The sequence below is a fragment of the Rhincodon typus genome, chromosome 3 (genome assembly GCF_021869965.1).
Source record: "Rhincodon typus isolate 14 chromosome 3, sRhiTyp1.1, whole genome shotgun sequence".
Classification (NCBI taxonomy): Eukaryota; Metazoa; Chordata; class Chondrichthyes; order Orectolobiformes; family Rhincodontidae; genus Rhincodon; species Rhincodon typus.
In genome coordinates, this window is record NC_063334.1 from 81034723 (window position 1) to 81053655 (window position 18933).

General features: G+C 41.6%; 1 protein-coding gene across 5 annotated transcripts in view; it reads right to left on the reverse strand.

Annotated features, from left to right (window-relative positions):
- Nucleotides 1-18933, reverse strand: part of cast (calpastatin) — a 242450-nt gene that overhangs the window by 187979 nt on the left and 35538 nt on the right. The gene's annotated exons all lie outside the window — the stretch shown is intronic.

The window sequence follows — 18933 nt, forward strand, 5'->3', positions numbered from 1 at the left end:
AGGCCAGGCAGCATCAGGGGAGCAGGAAAGCTGATGTTTTGGGTCTGATGAAGGGTCGACACCCAAAATGTCAGCTTTCCTGCTCCTCTGATGCTGCCTGGCCTGCTGAGTTCCTCCAGCTCCACACCTTGTTATCTTAAATACTTGATGTTGTTGGTCTTCTTAAAAAAAAAAAAAAAAAACTTTTTTGGACAAGGAACATGGAGAGGGGGATAATGTATATGCTATATAAAGAGTCTTGGCACAAGGAGAAAAAAAAAGAGACATATGGGGAGGGATAGGTTAGCTAAGAAATTAGAAAGAACAAAGGAAACTTCACAACCAATCTAAACACAAATGTGGCATTTCTTTGTCCAAACTAAGCACATGTGCCCTTCAAAACAGCAAAATCAGCAATGCACAATTACATACATTAGAGTCATAGCCAAACTCAAATATCAACACTTAACCTTCGGCCAAAAAGTAATTAATTTTAAATACATCTTGTGTGTAAGTCACACATAGCAATAATAGGACTAAGTGCTAATTTGGGAATAGGAACTGAGCTATATCAATGGAAATGGAACATTTATCACATTACTAGAAATGTAAATAATAATTCAAAAAGAAAACTGTATGTTCAGAATGACAACAAGGAACTGGGGCATGAGAAAAAAAAATGGACTGGTTAAATGGAAACCTGCAGCACTCACTGTTTCCATCTTATGTTTTCATGGGTTACATTGTCCAGCATCTGGAAAGATCATCAGGAAATAGCTCCCATTCTTATAGTGATGTCTCTTGTGCCCCTGCTTCTTGAATGAGTCTAGACAAAAGGGGCATCTCTGGCATCAGGAAAAGTGCGCAGAGTGCTGACCCTTCTTATTTCAGTATCGCTGGCATACCATAGGCCACTTGTCCAGCTTATCCCCTCTCAAGCTCAGCCACCTCCATGAGCCCATCACCCTTCCCTGCTTACAAACTGTCTCCCTAACCCTGGCTCCTTCTAGACTTTTCGAAAAGGGAGTCAGGCACCCTTTCTTACAATTGTTTTATGTGAGCAAGTAAGTGGATTTTTGGAACATCTTTTTCCCTTTTTTACCTCCTAAAAAGTAATGTTGTTTTCCCGTTTTATCCCTGTTCAATGCTTCCAGGAACACAAATATTGACACCAAATTTATGATAAGGGACAATTTTTCCACTCCTTGACAATATTATATGTGTAAAAGTCAAACTCCTACTTTTTGCAGACAAAATTGATCTACAAATTGAATTTAAACAGTCATATATGGTAGTCATAAAGAATTATTCTGGTGTTCTATGTACTGTCAAAGCAAATTACTAGTGAAAATGTATCATTTGTTTATAAGACCAAAAAATGTATGAGCTGGTGTAGGCTATCCAGCCTGCTCTACCATTCAATGAGATAATGAATTCTCAATTCCAATTTCCTGGCTCTTCCCCATAACCTCTGATTCCCTTACTGATTAAAAATCTGTCTATCTCAGCCTTCGATATACTTAATGACCTAGCTTCAACAGATTTCTTAGATTGACTGTCCTCAGAGAAAAAAGTTCCTCCTCACCCATGTTAAATGGGCAATGAGTAGACTCTCCCATAATGAGAAATAGCTCTCCTTTATGTGGGAGTAATTCTTGGGTGTGGAAAGCTGTTTAATAGAGCCTTAGAAAAACACCAATATTAAAAAACTTAGATTCATTAGTTGTAATTTGTTGCACAGCACAGTATCACTGTGACCAAGGCTTGGGAGTGTGCGGAAGGTGCAGGACATAATACCAGTGATCTTGCCAAAGCCCTGTTGCCTGTGGAGAAGGCGTTCTTTAACCTTCTTGTACTGCTGCAGTTCATGTGGTGAAGGTGCTCCCAAAATGCGGTTAGTGGATTTGCAGGTGGGAAACTCAAAATAATTGCAACACCAAACTCTGACAGAATTACTCAATTCATCAGGGCCTGGATATTAACATTGTGTTCTTGGATTGTCATGGGAATTTTGTCTGCAGGACGACTTCCCTTCTATGTTGCTTGCAGCATTGTTATCCTAGGAGTTCTTTCAGTCTGGCGCGGTGTCCTCTGGCCTGGCATGGCGATCGCCCAGCGGCCCAGCATGGCAGTCTCTCAGCCTGGCGTAGTGGTCTTCCAGTGGTCTCTCGTCCTGGCATGGTCTCAGCGTGGATTTCTGGTCTCAAGCTGATTCCAGAGCAATCTCGCAGCCTCGTGATCCCGGAGGTGAAGCCTGGCATGGTCTGGAGTCAAGGCCTGGTGCAGATTGGAGGCTAGGTGCCAGCACGGACTGGGTTGGAAGATCATCGTTCTGAACTTTTCTTCTTTCTCCAGTTTCTAATTTATTCCTAAAATCTGCAATGCTGGGCATTTACTTCTCTATTTTTCTAAGAAATGTAATGAAAGAAGCTGTACCTAGGGATCCTTATACCTAAGATGGCAACATAAGCAGCAACTTGCGCACTTTCACTGTACACATTTGAGTACATATGACGATAAAGCTAATTCAATTCAATAATTACCATTTTGCCACTAAGCATTGAAATCCTGCAACAGCTGCATAATTTCAGAATGGTGTAGTGCTGCAAATAATGCGAGAGAGGAAAACGCCAACACTTCCACAGTTGCGGGTTACAAAACAAGTCTTATTTCTATTAAACTGTCACCTTATGATAAAATAAAGCTACAAGTTCTCATTACTAATAGGAAAAACATTGTTACAACCACTTAAAGTCATCATTCAATCTCTCTGGGAATTGTTAATAGCTGGTCTGGAATAAAGAATTCTTTGAATAAGGAATGAAACATTGGGAGTGAAGCAGAGGAGTAACTGGAGCAGTTACTCAATAAATGGAGAACAGATTCAGGGAGTCAGAACAATCACTCAAGCCTGGAGCTGAAACAAACCTCAAGCTGAAACAAACGTTCTCCAGGGGATCCTCCCATTATCTGACAACTGGGAACTATAAGGTCCAGAACTAAAGACCCACAGAGGAGGCATTTAGGCCAGAAAATTGCAGGGCCAGTTTTAGAAAATACAATTTTTCCAATGTGTCATACTTGCACAGTGAATGTAAATGTACCTTAACTTTTCTGTGTGTTTCATTTAAATAGTAAGATGGTTGGTGAATATATTTAGCAAAGATAACTTCCTAATTTGCCATTAAATAAATCAGAGTAGAAGGCAATCTTGGTTTAACATCACATTCAAAAGCTAGCATACCTTTGACAGCATTTGCTTAGAACCACACAGATATGTTAAGCTCCAGTCTCAAATGGGGCTTGATTATCATAAGTTTCTGACTCACAGGTAAGTGTGCTTGTACTGAGTAAAGGATGAGACACTAGGAACACACACCTATAGACTTTTTTCAGTCGTAATAGTTTCAAACACAGCACAGCCAGCCATTAATGTAAATTAAAATTGAAAATACTTTAAACTTCAGCTTTACCCAAGTCACTGAATTAGTGACACCACTTTTTTTTGCAGAATATTCCATTAACTAAAATGCTGCACTCCCTCAAAATGTATCCAATCAATAAAGTATCCTTTATGTATCTCTCCCGCATTTAAGGACAAATGTAACAGAATCCAAGCACTGCTAACTAAATGGCTAGGAAATAGAACTGAAGTAAAACTCCATCTGCGCACCTTTGACTGGAACTAACTCAATTCACTCAGTGGGAATTTGTGCATCTTGCACAAACGTTTACATTTTACAACCCTTTTATAAAGTGACATTTCCTAGCCTCTTTTGAACATCTATTTATGTTCCACAATCTACATGCATTTGGATCACTAACTATAGACAGAGCCTTGTTACTGCCTTTCATCACACATCCTGTTCAAATCACAACTACGGGATCAAACTGCTTTAGAAAGAAGATACATCTTCCTTGTCCCTCCTCTCCTTCCAAAGCACTATGGCCTAGACTTTTTGAGCCAATGAGTCTGGTCTACAATTAGAGAACTGGTGGGAAACTCCCAACAGTTCTGGACCAGTTCTGGGTGGGGGTGGGGGGGGGGGCGGAATACCAAATGGAATGAAGTGTCCTTCAGGCATTTAACTGCCTGCCATCATGTCTTCCCCACAATTCAGATCCCTGACAATCCCAAAGTGCTGACAGTTACCAGCCGCTCAAGCCAACAGCCCATCATTGCCATCAGTGCCAGCTGCTCCAGGATCACTGGGACTGTAGGTCAGTGAAGGCAGGAAGGGAGTCACAGGGTGGGGACCAGGAGAAAAGGGCGGTCACAGATATGGAAAAGGATGGCTTCTTGGGGATAATGGGTATCAATTGTATCATCAAGGAGCTTAATTGAAATTGCACTGTTGGTGGCAAGAATTGAGTTTCAGGGTCTCCAAATTAATGAGGGAAGATCACCCCTCCGCTGGTAAACTGATACAGAACTCTCCCACGATTAAGTGGAGCCAGCCACCACATGAACCTCCTCTGAACCCGCTCAAGGGCCAGTACATCTTTCCTGAGATATGGGGCCCAAAACTGCACACAATACTCCACATGTGGCCTGACCAGAGCCTTATAAAGCCTCAGTAGTACATCCCTGCTTTTATATTCAAGTCCACTCAAAATAAATGCCATTTGCCTTCCTGACTACTGACTTAACCTGCAGGATTACCTCGAGAGAATCCCAGACTAGAACTCCCAAGTCTTTTTGCACTTCTAAAAGGTAAAGGTTCACATATTATCCTCGAAGGAAAGAAATCTGTCATCCTTATCCAGTTGGTATGTGACTCTGAACCCACACTAAAAGATTGACTCATAAAATGCCCTCTGAATTGGGCTAGCAAGCTGCTGCTATCAACTCCACAACCTTCTAGGACAAGGAGGGAATGACCACATGATTTCTGAAGAAGGGTCTCGGCCGGAAACGTCAGCCTTCCGTCTCCTCTGATGCTGCTTGGCCTGCTGTGTACATCCAGCTCTACACCTTGTTATCTCTGAGGGAATGACCACAGTTGTCAGACACACCCAGAGTATGACATATGTAGATTTAGTAAAAAAAAAAATTGCCACAATAAGTACAATAATAGATGACAACTAAAACGGGTCTTGACAGTGCAAAACCTTCTGGTCAAATCTGAGTCTCCGAATATTGACGTCTAAGGCGCATAGTTTCACTTTTAACCAAGGCCATGGAAACACATTGAGCAATTCTAATCTGGAACTTCTCTCTCTCTCTCACTCACTTCCTACAACAGCAATGACCTAACTTTGCGGAAGTGTTTCGCAAAGGATTTTAACGACCCGACAGCGAAACGAAACTTTGTGCTGCATCGTTTATATGGCGAGGTCGTAAGGAGCAGCGTCTCTATCGCGGACTACCCGGAGATCCGAAGCTGGGTCTGCTCATGCTCAGAGAAGGTTAGCTGCAATGCTCCAGTCCGCCTGCATATGACGCCCCCCAAAAAAATACACTCTGGGCAGAAATGCCCCAGTGCTGCGGAACCATTTCCTCCAGCCCAGCCCTCACTCACACTGAACACTCTCCACCAGGATTACCTGGAAGCAGGAGAAACGGCTTCCCAATCGTTCCGGATCAGAGCTAATCTGTGTCGTGGCCACAGTTCAGGGAAAACACACCCAGTATCAACTGTATAGGCGTGCGGGCCAACAGGGTGGAACTCAACTGCCCAAAGCTGCAGCAGCATAGGGCAGGGCGAGGGGAAGTGGGGGACAAGCTTTCCTGGCACTTCATGGAATAAATGATGTAAACTCTCCGAGATCCCTGAATGCCGACGGATCTCAGCGCCTTGTGGCGGATTTCCTCCCGACCTAATTACAGGACAGCTAGTAAATGTTCAAACTTCGCCACAAACCATCAATATCCAGCAAAAAAAAACCCCAGCAGCAATAGCAGCGGGCGATGCAGGAGGAAGAGTTGCCGGGTTTCAGCCCCGAGCTTTACTCACTCGAACAGCGCCTGCTCCCACCTTAATTTTACCTTTTTGGGTTCTTTAGCTTTTCTTTTGTTCGGCTGCGACATGGTTCAGGCCGAAGCCGTCAGGACTTGATGTTGTCTCGGAAGTTAGTGCTTTCTCGCAAACCCGAACCCAGACTAACTTCTATCAGCTTTAATACCCAGACGCTGGCTCTTTTCTGTCCAAACTTGTAGTAGTCGGCTCCAGTTTAGGGCGTATCCTTTTTCAGTCCCTCTGATTTTTTTTCTCCGTCTCTCTGTTTAGGAACACCCTCTGTAACAGGTTAGACAGATCTAGCCGCATTTCATTTATAATCCAATCGTCAAATTCTTGCCCCCCCCATAGATCTTCCACAAACACATACACACGCACTGTTCCACATATATAAATACTTAATTAACAATGTGTTACCGTAACAGTTACTGAACATTCTGGATATCCAATCCTACAAACAGACTTGTTTAATCCCCAGATGATAACTTTCTCTCTCCCTCATCTCTAGCCCCAAAGTGATTCTGGCCAGAATGGGAAATCAATCGTGGCCATCAAATCCTATTCACTGTTTATGGAAATATTTGTAGTTACTGGATGACCACACCACACATGCAGTCTGATTAATTACGAAATGGTACGTATCCATAGAAAACAGGTTTCGATGGGCACTCAGCAATACTGTACTGAGGAAATATTTGGAGGTTGTATATTTTCTTCCAAATAGATGTAAAAATAGTCTTGAGCTGAGACAGAGGAAGGATGTGAGTATATAGCCCCTGTTTTTTTCCTGAGGTATGGACGAATGATGTGAAGGGTCTTTCTAATAGCCAGACAGCTCTCCAATGCACTTCCTCCATTCCCGGCTCCAACATCTCTTAATCACACCCATCCCCCCAAACATAATAAAGATAGGGTCCCCCTTGTCTTCACTTTCCACCCCACCAGCCTCCGCATCCAAAGTATCATCGTCAAACGCTTCTGCCATCTCCAATTAGACCCCACCACCCAGAACATCTTCCACTCTCCACCCCTCTCTGCCTTCAGCTAGGACCATTCCCTTCGCCACTCCTTACTTCGCACCACACTCCCCACCAACCACTCCAACCCGCCCGGTACCTTCCCCTGTAACCGTAAAAGATGCAATACCTGCCCACACACCACCTCCATCCAGGGCCCTAAACAGCTCTTCCAGGCGAGACAGAGCTTCACCTGCATCTCCTCCAACCTAGTCTATTGAAACTGCTGCTCCCAATGTAGTCTTCTCTACATCGCCTGGCCCATAACGGCCAACCCAACCTCCCGGTCACCAAGCATTTCAACTCCCCACCCCATTCCCCCTCCGACATGTCCGTCCTCGGCCTACTCCAGTGTCGCAGCGACTCAGAATGCAAATCCCTCCCATCGAGCAACCAGATTGTACCTACTCCCAGTGTTCAACTACCACCACCATTCTGCCTCCATCCCTCTCCACACCCCCTCTTTATCTGCAGCTCCCCCTACCCCCACATCCAGTCCTGAAGAAGGGTAATACCCGAAATGTTGACTGCTCCTTTTCTCCAAATGCTGCCTGGCTTGCTGTGCTCTTCCAGCCTCCTGTTTGTCTACCTTGGATTTCAGCATCTGTAATTTTTTTTGTCTCTAAATGTGATAACTACCATCACTTTCTACAATGCTGGGATTTTCTGCATTTGTCATGACAGACTTCAGGTTGTCCACTCTCTGAAAATGTATCAACGATATCCAACTGCTCTTAGGATGGTAGTTTTGTTTTTCCATCTCACATCTAGCACCAGGAAACAGGACAATAATGCTTTCCAAACACTCTGAGTGTAACAGATTGTCCTTACATTGCAGTGAAATACATATCCATTTCATGTCCTTCACAAGGATGGTTAGGAATGGGCGATAAATGTCGGCAACCACCCACGAACAAATTCTATTAAATCCTCCGTAGAACATGCTTACACATCAGAAAATTACATTAGATGCCAGAAAACAGAGACACAACATGCTTGAAAGTCTCTGCAGGTTAAACAGCATCTATTGAGAGAGAAAGTTCACATTTTTGATTGGTGGCCCTTCAGCAAAACCCCAAAAAATTACAGAAGCAGCAAAAGGGGAAAGGAAGGAAAGAACAAAAGTTTTTGGTCCGATGAATGGTAGGAGAGATAAATAAAGTGCAAAGTTTGATGGTGTAAGGCAAAAAGGAGTGGTAATGAGACCAGAGAAGAAGCATGTTGCACCTGAAAAAGTTGTAAATGGAAGAACAGAATCACTAGCAATGGCTGCTCTCTGGGCAGCAGAAAGCATGTTTAGCTAAGAGTTTTGAAGAGAGGGTGCTAACAGGAATTGCAGGATCCAACATGATGGTCGAGACCCATACTTCCACGTCACATGCTCCAGGCACATACGTTCAGACCGAGCACAACACTCAGTGCAGACCAGAAGTAGATGGGTCACAATTTTCAGGACTGGTAGAAGGTGGCTTCAGAATAAATGCAACTGAAATTTATAAACTGGAAAGATGAAATCTGGAGGTATGGAGAGATATGTAGAGGATGTTTCTTCTTATGGGAGAATCTAGAACTATAGATGAACATTTAAAGTCAAAAATACATTAAAAACAGATTTTAGGCAAAACCTTTTTCTTTCGGAGACTGTGAGCCTTTGTAATTGTCTTCCTGAAGAGGTGGCGGATAAAAAGTCCTTCAGTATTATTAAGCTGGAAATGGAGCCATACAGTCATACAGAACAGAACAGGCTGTTCGGCCCATCAGGTCAGAGCTGACCTATCCACATTAATCCCACTTTCTGGCACTTGGCCCATAGCCTGGAATGTTATGACATTTCAAGTACTTTTTAAAGGTTGGAAAGTCGCCCTCTCAGGCAGAGCATCTGGATTCCCACCATCCTCAGTGTGAAAATAACTTCCTGAAATCTCTCTAAACCTCTTGCCTTTCACCTAAAAATTATTCCTCCTCATTATTGACCTTTCAATTAAGCTGCTTCCTATCTATGCTATCCATTCCCTTCATAATCTTATACACTTCAATCAGGTCCCTCTTAGCCCTCTGTTCTCTAAAAAAGTGGCCAAGCCTATCCAGCCTCCCTTCATAGCTAAAATGCTCCAGCCCAGACAACATCCTGGATAATCTCCTCTGTACCCTCTCCAGTGCAATCACATCTCTCCTTAGTGTGGCAACTAGAACTACATATTGTAGTCGAACTCCAGCTGATTAACGTTTTGTTCAGCTTCAACATAACCTCCCTGCTCAGGTAATCTTGGCCACCACTAAGAAAGATAAGTGCACCGGATGCCTTCTTTACTATCCTGTGAACCTGTCCTGCCACTTCAGAGATCTGTGGACAAACACCCCAAGATCGCTCTGATCCTCTGAGCTCCCTAGTGTTCTGTCATTCTTTGAGTATTCCCTTGACTTGTTACTTCTTCAAACGTGCATCAGCTTACACTTTTCAGGGTTAAATTCAAACTGCCATTGATATGCTGATCTGATCAATCCATCTTCGTATAAAGTAAGACCTTCTCCGTCTCTGTCAACCACCCAGCCAATCTCAGTGTCATCCACAAACTGACTTACTAGCAGGCCCACATTCTCATCAATAGCATTTAAATATAAAATCAAACCCTCAGGGTCCCAGCACCGATCCCTGTGGTATGCCACTGGACACTGGCCTCCAGGCAGACAACAACCTTCTGCCACCACCCTCTGTCTCCTATCAGATACCAGTTTTGGATCCATCTTGCCAAGTTATTTTGGATCCCTGATACTTTTACCTTGTTTATCAGTCTCCCAAGGGGGACCTTGTCAAAGGTTTTACTGAAATCCATCTAAATTACATCAACTCCATTACCTTCATCTACACCTCAAAAAATTCAAATCAAATTTTTTAGGCATGACCTTCCTCCAACAAAAGCTATGCTGACTAATCCTGATTTAACCTTGCCTCTCCAAATGGAGATTAATTCTGTCCAGAATTTTCTCCAATAGTTTCTCTACCACTGATGAGAAACTCACTGGTCTGTAATTCCATGATTTATCCTGAACAAACTTCTTGAATAATGAAACCACATCAGCTGTCCTCCAATCATCTGGCACCTCCCGTGTGGATAGAGACAAATTAAAAATTTGGGTCAGAATGTCTGTAATTTCCTCAACTCCCACGGCAACCTGGGACACAACTCATCCAGATCTGGGCATTTGTCCACCTGTAAACCTGCCAAAACTTTCAATACTTCCTCTCTCCCTATGTCAATCTGCTTAAGAACCTCACAGTCCATGTTCCCAAATTCTGTAGCTACACTTTCCTTCTCCTGACTGAGGACAGAACTGAAGTACTTGTTTAACACACTACCAATGTCCTCCTGTTTCATGCACAGATCGCCTCCTTGGTCCCTAATGGGCCCAATTCTTTCCCTGTTATCCTGTACTACAGTTATAGAATATCGCAGGATTCTCCCTAATTTTATCTGCCGGTATCTTTTCATGTTCCTTCCTTGCTCTCCTACTTGCTCTAAATTACCCCTTGTGCTTCCAATACTCTACTAGGCCCCCTGCTGATTTGCTCCCTTGAAGATAGATTTTTATTAAGCACAGGGTGAAAGGTTCTTGGCAGCAGGGGAATGTGGAGTTGAGGTCACAGTCAGATCAGACATGATCTTTTTGAATGGCAGAGTAGGCTTGAGGGGCTCCTTGCTTGTATATTTGTATCCCTTTGCAGACTCTATACCTCCTCTTAGCAACTTGATTTCTGAACTATCTTAACATAATCATCATATTTAGCTACTACATGTTCAGTCCTTTCATCCAATTCATTTATACAGGCTGTAAATAGTTGATGCCTTAGCACGGATTCCTGTGCCACTCCATAGTTATAGTTTGCCAACGTGAAAATGATCCATTTATCCACTCTGCTTCCTGTTCAATAACCAGTCCTTTAATCATGCTAATGATAAGGTCTTTGCTGATAGTCAGATTCTTTGATATCAAAGAGGGGAAGATCAGAGGGGATGATGAAAATAGCAAAGGTAAGGTTTGAAGGACGGATGGGGTAAGAGGAAAGTTATGGATGGAAACTAACGAGCACGGTATTGATGTCTGTGAGGTTATTGAAATTTGTGATCCTTGTAAGGAAGAACAAAACAGATTTTTTGTTAAATTAGTAGATGAAATTGAAATGGGAGCAGGACTACACTGAGATATAGTGTGTCAGTGCTGCTAAGAATTGTGAGTGCACATGCAGCAGTACGTGGTATTAAGCAGCAAGATCATTGGTTCAAGGAATGTTGAATATCTTGAAATATCCGTTATCATGGATAGGTCCAACACAACAAGGGTAGAATTTCAGTCGTCATCAATGATTTTAATTCAAACTGGAGGAATTGCTGATAAAAAGAAATGACGAAAAGTGGATTTTGGTAGAGAGCAGATTAAACATGAGAAAGAAAACAGAAAGTTGTGAAGGCGATCAAAATAAAAATGAAAATGGAAATCTCATCAGAGAATCAAACAGAAGGTTGCCAAAGCTTTTGCCTTTGCTTTGGTTGTAGATCTGTATTTGGCCAATATTTATAAATGTCACTCATTGATATGGTATCCATGATAATGAAAACAATAAAAATGAAGATGATCTAAAGATGAGCCTTAAAGATTTGAAGTGAAGAGACTGTGACTGTTTCCTTTTGCAGATTATTTTTTATGGGATCATACTTGAGAAGAAAGAATGTTGATACAAAGTCTTGGAAACAAATGGTAGTTAAATGGATCAGATTTTGTCATCAGCAGAGAGTACTTGGTACTTTGCTGTAGTGATTCCCATTACACATTTTTAATCAAGGACATAACATTGCCTATTTCCCATTCCAATTTTGCACAATCATATAGCACATCTTTGGATCAATTCATTTGCATTCAGATCTCTCTTGGGGCATGGATCTTACATACAACAGTCATATTCCACAACGGCATGAATAAATCATTGGTGAGCTGAAATTCTGATATTTTTGTTGCAATGCCCAAGAGCCCTGGTTTCTTCAGATCTTATTTGCTGAATGTGGAATATTGATGCTTAATTTTAAGATGAACCCACTAAGCCTGGTTGTATATCTACCCACGAAAGCTGGATTACAGAATTTAAGACTAACGGTCAGTGGATCATTTTTGTTGGGGATTCACATGACGTAACATTTTTGGTGTTTGGATGGCATCTCCCAATGATCCTGCCATTTTTACAATTCCTGATGATCACCATGCAACGAAGAAATATCACCTTGCATTTTTCATTCTGCATAGACCATACATCATCAAAGTATAGTTGCAAACTGTTTCATTAACTTGATAGAAACGTTGTTTATAATGTCAGGAACAGTACTGGCTCTAAGGGAAGTATTCCCCCCACCTCATCAACCTCTGTTCCTCTTTGAATTGTGTCATGTGATCTTCTACATTCATCAGAGGAAGCAAATGTGGCTTCTGTTTATGGTATCTAAAACCAACCACCCACAGGCAATTAGCACTTGTATTGAGCTGAATTATTAGTTAGATTATTTTCTCAAGTCTCTACAATAAAGGCTTGAACCTAGACATTCAGGTTCAGAAACAAGTGTATTATATTCGAGGTAACAAGGTGTAGAGCTGGATGAACGCAGCAGGCCAAGCAGCATCAGAGGAGCAGGAAAGCTGACGTTTCGGGTCGAGACCCTTCTTCAGAAATGGGGGAGGGGAAGGGGATTCTGAAATCAATAGGGAGAGAGGGGGAGGCAGATAGAAGATGGATAAAGGAGAAGATAGGTGGAGAGAAGACAGACAGGTCAAAGAAGTGGGGTTGGAGCCAGTAAAGGTGAGTGTAGGTGGGGAGTTAGGGAGGGGATAGGTCGGTCCAGGGAGGATGGACAGGTCAAGGAGGTGGGATGAGGCTAGTAGGTAGGAGATGGGGGTGGGGCTTGAGGTGGGAGGAATTTGGGAACATTTGGGAACAGTGGTCGAAAATGCCCTCGACCGTGTCTCTCGCATTTCCCGCAACTCATCCCTCACACCCCCTACCCGCAATAACAACCAAAATAGAATCCCCCTCATCTTCACGTAGCACCCCATCAACCTCCGAATCCAACGCATCATCCTCCGACACTTCTGCCATCTGCAATCCGACCCCACTACCAAAGACATTTTTCCCTTCCCACCCTTATCTGCTTTCCGGAGGGACCACTCTCTCCGTGACTCCCTTGTCCGCTCCACACTCCCCACCAGCCCCACCACACCTGGCACTTTTCCCTGCAACCGCAGCAAGTGCTACACCTGCCCCTACACCTCCTCCCTCACCCCCATCCCAGGCCCTAAGAAGACCTTCTACATCAAACAGATGTTCACCTGCACATCTGCCAATGTGGTATACTGTATCCACTGTTCTGGATGTGGCCTCCTCTACATCGGGGAAACCAAGCGGAGGCTTGGGGACCGCTTCGTGGAACACCTATGCTCGGTTTGCAACAACTACACCTCCCAGTCGCGAACCATTTCAACTACCCCTCCCATTCCTCAGACGACATGTCCATCCTGGGCCTCCTGCATTGCCACAATGATGCCACCCGAAGGCTGCAGGAACAGCATCTCATATTTCACTTGGGAACCCTGCAGCCCAAGGGTATCCATGTGGTCTTCACAAGCTTCAAAATCTCCCCTCCCCCGACCGCACCCCAAAACCAGCCCAGCTCGTCCCCACCTCCCTAACCTGTTCTTCCTCCCACCTCAAGCCCCACTCCCATCTCCTACCTACCAGCCTCATCCCACCTCCTTGACCTGTCCATCCTCCCTGGACCGACCTATCCCCTCCCTAACTCCCCACCTACACTCACCTTTACTGGCTCCAACCCCGCCTCTTTGACCTGTCTGTCTCCTCTCCACCTATCCTCTCCTCTATCCATCTTCTATCCGCCTCCCCCTCTCTCCCTATTTATTTCAGAATCCCCTTCTCCTCCCCCATTTCTGAAGAAGGGTCTCGACCTGAAACATCAGCTTTCCTGCTCCTCTGATGCTGCTTGGCCTGCTGTGTTCATCCATCTCTACACCTTGTTATCTCAGATTTTCCAGCATCGACAGTTCCTACTATCTCTGTATTGTATTTGAGCCAAGGTAAGCAGTCTTTAATTTCTGCTTTGCAAGATTTTGTATTTTATGACAATATATCTTTTGTTACACATCTCTTTTGGACAAATGTAAGGAATACTATGAGAAAAATATCTAAGAGAAAGACTGTTGAGCCTCACTATCTATTCATATTATGGGAAAAGGTGAATTCAGTCTTAATTAGCTGAATGATTCAGGAATTCTGTGATGTTGAAAATGTACAAGGTACTGCATCAGTTTTTGCATAATTGCATCGGTAATTTAAAAATGTTTTCAAGCAGAACTACTGTGTTTTTATTTTGGTAAATCAGGCAATGCATTTTCCTTTCAGAGTTTTATAATTTATTATGCTGTTTCAATGAAACAGTGCCACTTTAAAGTTTAGAGTCTATTTGTTGTTAGGCAAAACAGATTCAAATAAAAGTTTTACCTGTTGCATGATGAGAGTAAGGAAAATAGTTGTCAGCTTCAAGGGCCAAATCAGCACTAAATGAGTCTGCATCTCCTTTGTTTAAAGATTGTTTTGTATCTGTAGCAAAATGTAACAACTGGAGTATTATTTTCAAAGCACATGCAATGTTTTTGTGTATATCTAACTGATTACATGTGGAACTGCATATGGATACAAAGTTAAGAAAAAAAAGGAGCACTTTACTATGAAACAGTAATATCAATGGATAATTACGGAGGAGGAACAATAATTGGCCCATCTATGCAGCTAGATTTTAACAGCCTTGACTCCCAACATCACATCCAGTTACTAAGTTATTCGGGTTTTGCTTATTTTGTTCTGTGAATGTTTATTCCAGATGTTAATCATAAAACATTAAAAGCATTATAATTAGGTTAAGTAATTTGTACAGTGTGTTATTCCATACTTTTTCACCCGAGAGCCTAATACACAGTTTCTCTATTAACCAGATTTTAATTGTAATTATAATTATCTATAGACTTCCTGTACCTATAAGACATTTTTGTTAACAGTTTGTCTGTATGTTTCCAGTCACTGGCTTGTTGCTTCTCAATTAAAGAGTCTTGGAAGAAATTTAGCTGGAAGAATTTTGACTTGGATAAATAATCAAGTTAAGATGTGGAAAAGTTATTCCTTTCATTGGATTCTACTGTATCTCCCCAGTCCAGATCATGAATAGACTTAGAGGTTCAGATGCTGTTTGGAGGATTTGGGCAAATGTTTGGTAAATATCATTTATCCTCTTATTATAATGGAGAACTTGCATTTTGGAAGGCTGTAGACTATAAATCACAAAGCTTTGATATGGCATTGCTGTAAATGTTATTTGCAGGCTTCTGCAAACAGTTTGTTGAGATGCAAAAGATTATGAATTCAGCTAGACCACAGCACTCTCGCAAAAGTCCAAATCCTCCAACTTAAACCTTAATACTTCAGATTAGACATTCACCTCTACCTCTTTCTCTTCTTCTCCCACTTGATTGGTGTGAAGGGTGGAAGGGTGGGGTGAAGGGCAGGGCTATGAAGACTGGACTGCAAGATCACTACTGGGGTGAGGTTTGAGGGAGAAGGCAACAAATGGCTGAGAATTGAGACCATATGCAGTCTGAGGTAATGTTTCCTTCATCAGCCCTCCCCCAGTTCCTCATATATTTTCTGATCTGAGGCCTCATCAAGCTTTTAAAGGAAATAATAATTTACATTTGGAGGCAAGATATGTTAAAGCTACTTTTGGGTTTTCAGATGTCAACTGTGGCTCAGTGGTAGAACTTTTTGCCTCTGAGTCAAAAGGATGTACAGTTCCACTTTAGACACTTCAGCACATAATCCAAGCCAGCATTATAATGCATCTCAGGGGAAAAGCTGCACTTTATTTTGAATAGGATAATAAAGCCCCATTTTCACTCTCTAGTAGACATATGATTAAAAAGGAGCAGGGCGATTTTTCCATTGTCTTAGCAAATATTTAGTCCTCAATCCACATCATTAAAACAGATCATCATTAAAGTATTGTTGGCTATGGAACCTTGCCATGGACAAATTGACTACTGTATATCTTGCTGTACAATAGAACTATACCTCAGAAGTACTTAATTGACAAAAGGTGAAAGGTGCTATATAAATGAACATCTCTTTTTAAAATTTCTTAGAGCTCAACATTTTAATATTAAGCTAATACACCATGATAAGAAATAATGAATTACATCTTGCCTAATTTTCTGATCCTTTGAGGACAACTGAGTTCAAAATTATAAAGGAGTAAATCAGGAATCTGATCAGAATGGATCCCATTCTCATCAAGAATGTTACAATACAATCAATTGATAGCTAAACATTAAAATTCCTCACAAAATAGATTAAAAAATGTGAACATTAGACTCACCACAGCCACAGAGGATACATCTTCACAAGTGAAATATATAAAACATATTTTATGCTCAGTCTGAAAGTAATTAATTTCCAACTATCACAATGCTGCAGGACATTAACTAGTATTAAGATATTTTTGGAATTCATCTAAATCTCCAAATAATTGCTGGAAGATTTAAAGTGTTCCACCCTGAAACAATTGAGTGAAATACTTGACCAGCCATCAATCTATTTTATATTGACAACATTAATACAATTCTCAAATAGAAGTGTCATGCCCTGAAGTGTTTGAATACACATTGCAATGGGTGGAACTTCCATTATTGACAGAGTATATACTTTATGTATTAGTCACATAATTAAGCACAAAGATTAGCATTTGCCCGGCTGTTTCAAATTACTTTTAGATTAAACACAAATATTCTACAATTACGGAATAAATTACCTTGAGCCATTTTTGTACCTCAACATACAGAATCAACAAAATATAAATTTTAAGAAAGCATTTGTATAAACAGATTTAAATTACGTTTATGAGATGATAATATAGATAGCACTTTATTCAGAACTACTCAAGAAGCTTAACAATATCCAGGGCAAAGCAATCCCCTTCCCTCTTGATTGGTGCCAAATTCACAAACAGTCAGTTCTTCCACCATCGATGCCCAGTAGCATCAATGTGTACCAGCTAGAAGATGCAGAAATTCACCAAAGATCCTTAAACAGCACTTCCAAACCATTATCATCTGGAAGGACAAAGACAATAAATACCTGGAAGCACCAGCAGCAGCATGCTCTCCTCCAAATCACTCACCATCCTGACTTGGAAATGTATTACTGCCCTTTCAGTGTCGATGGTTCAAAATCCTGGAACTCCTTCCCTAACAGTACTATTGGGCTCCTACACCAAATAGATTGCCGCAGCTCAAGAAGGCAGCTGACCACCACTATCTTCTCAAGGGCAATTAATGATAGGCAATAAACAGTGGTTCAGCCAACTATGCCACTTTTGCCATTTGGGCAATGTTTGGGAGACGTAATGATGAAAGTGAATCATAAGCTCCCGAGATTCAGTCCCTACCTGGTGAAAAACGGAGAACATTTTAAAAAGCCAAAATATCTTGAGCATTCTTTTACCTTTGAAGAATTTGTTATAGAATGTAGGAGCAAATTACTGCAGATGCTTGATTCTATACCAAAAACAAAAGATGCTGGAGATCACAGTGGGTCAGGCAGTGTCCATGGAGAGAAAGTAACCTAACGTTTCATGTCTAGATGATTGTTCTGGACTCAAAACATTAGCTTGCTGTCATTCCATGGTTGCTACCTGACCTGCTGTGACCTCCAGCATTTTTTGTTGTAGAATGTGTTTGTTGAGCTTGGAATAACTATTAACATCATGAAGTTAGTTAGTAGTGCCAATTAGAAATCAATTTGGAGCCTTATGCTGTTACAGTGGAGAAAAATATATATATATTGGATAGATGGTAGATTCTTAAATTATATTTTATGTTTTTATTTGACTACATTGACCTTTATATATTTGAATTTTACCCTAAATATTCACCTTGGTACCATCATTATCAGCAAGTCCCTGAAGCAGACCTCACATCTTAAAATTTGTTTTATTCATTCATTTGATATGGGCATCGCTAGCTTGGGCAGCATTTATTGCCCAGAAAAAGATGGCGGTGAGCTATTTTCCTGAACTGTTGCAGTCATTGTGTTTAGGGATACCCACAAGTGTTATTTGGAAGGAATTTCAGGATTTTCAACCAAGGATTAAAATGGAATGATGGTATAGTTCAAAGTCAGGGTGGCGCATGGCTTGGAGCATATACATCTTCTGCCCTTGTCCTTCAAGGTGGTAGAGGCTGCGGGTTTGGAGTCTGCTGTCAGAGGAGCCTTAGTGAGTTACTGTAGTGATCGTGTAGAGGGCACACACTGCTATCACTACACATCATGGTTTTTGTATAAGTAATTGGGACTGAACAGGAACTGAACAGAAAACTTGCTCATTGTTAACCTATTAAATTGTACCACAAGTCATTACGATATCCTTTCCTCTTTCATAAGCAGATTGAAGATTCAGTATCAAACCAAGACTCAGTTTATAAGTCCACAGTATGTAATATAAGATGACTAACATCACTGCACTTAAACTCTAAGGATAACACATCACACAGTCAAAGGTCGCAGCTTTGTGCCGGAAATGAGATCATTTGCCTGTTAACAAACAAAACTTCCAAACATGCCAAAAGTTTATTAGGTGAGGATTGACATACATTAAAAGACATATTGTTACCTAAATGTGTATAATGTCACTAATTACCATGTTGCAATGTTGCAACATGTTGCAATAGCATTTAACTTTAGGCTAAAATTTGCTGAAAAAATGCAACATATCAAGCTCCAGCATGTATAGAAACTGTAGAAGGACAAACTCCATCAAACTTCAGAGAACAGTGACAACTCCTTTTTAACACAACTGTATGAAGAGAATACCTTTGGG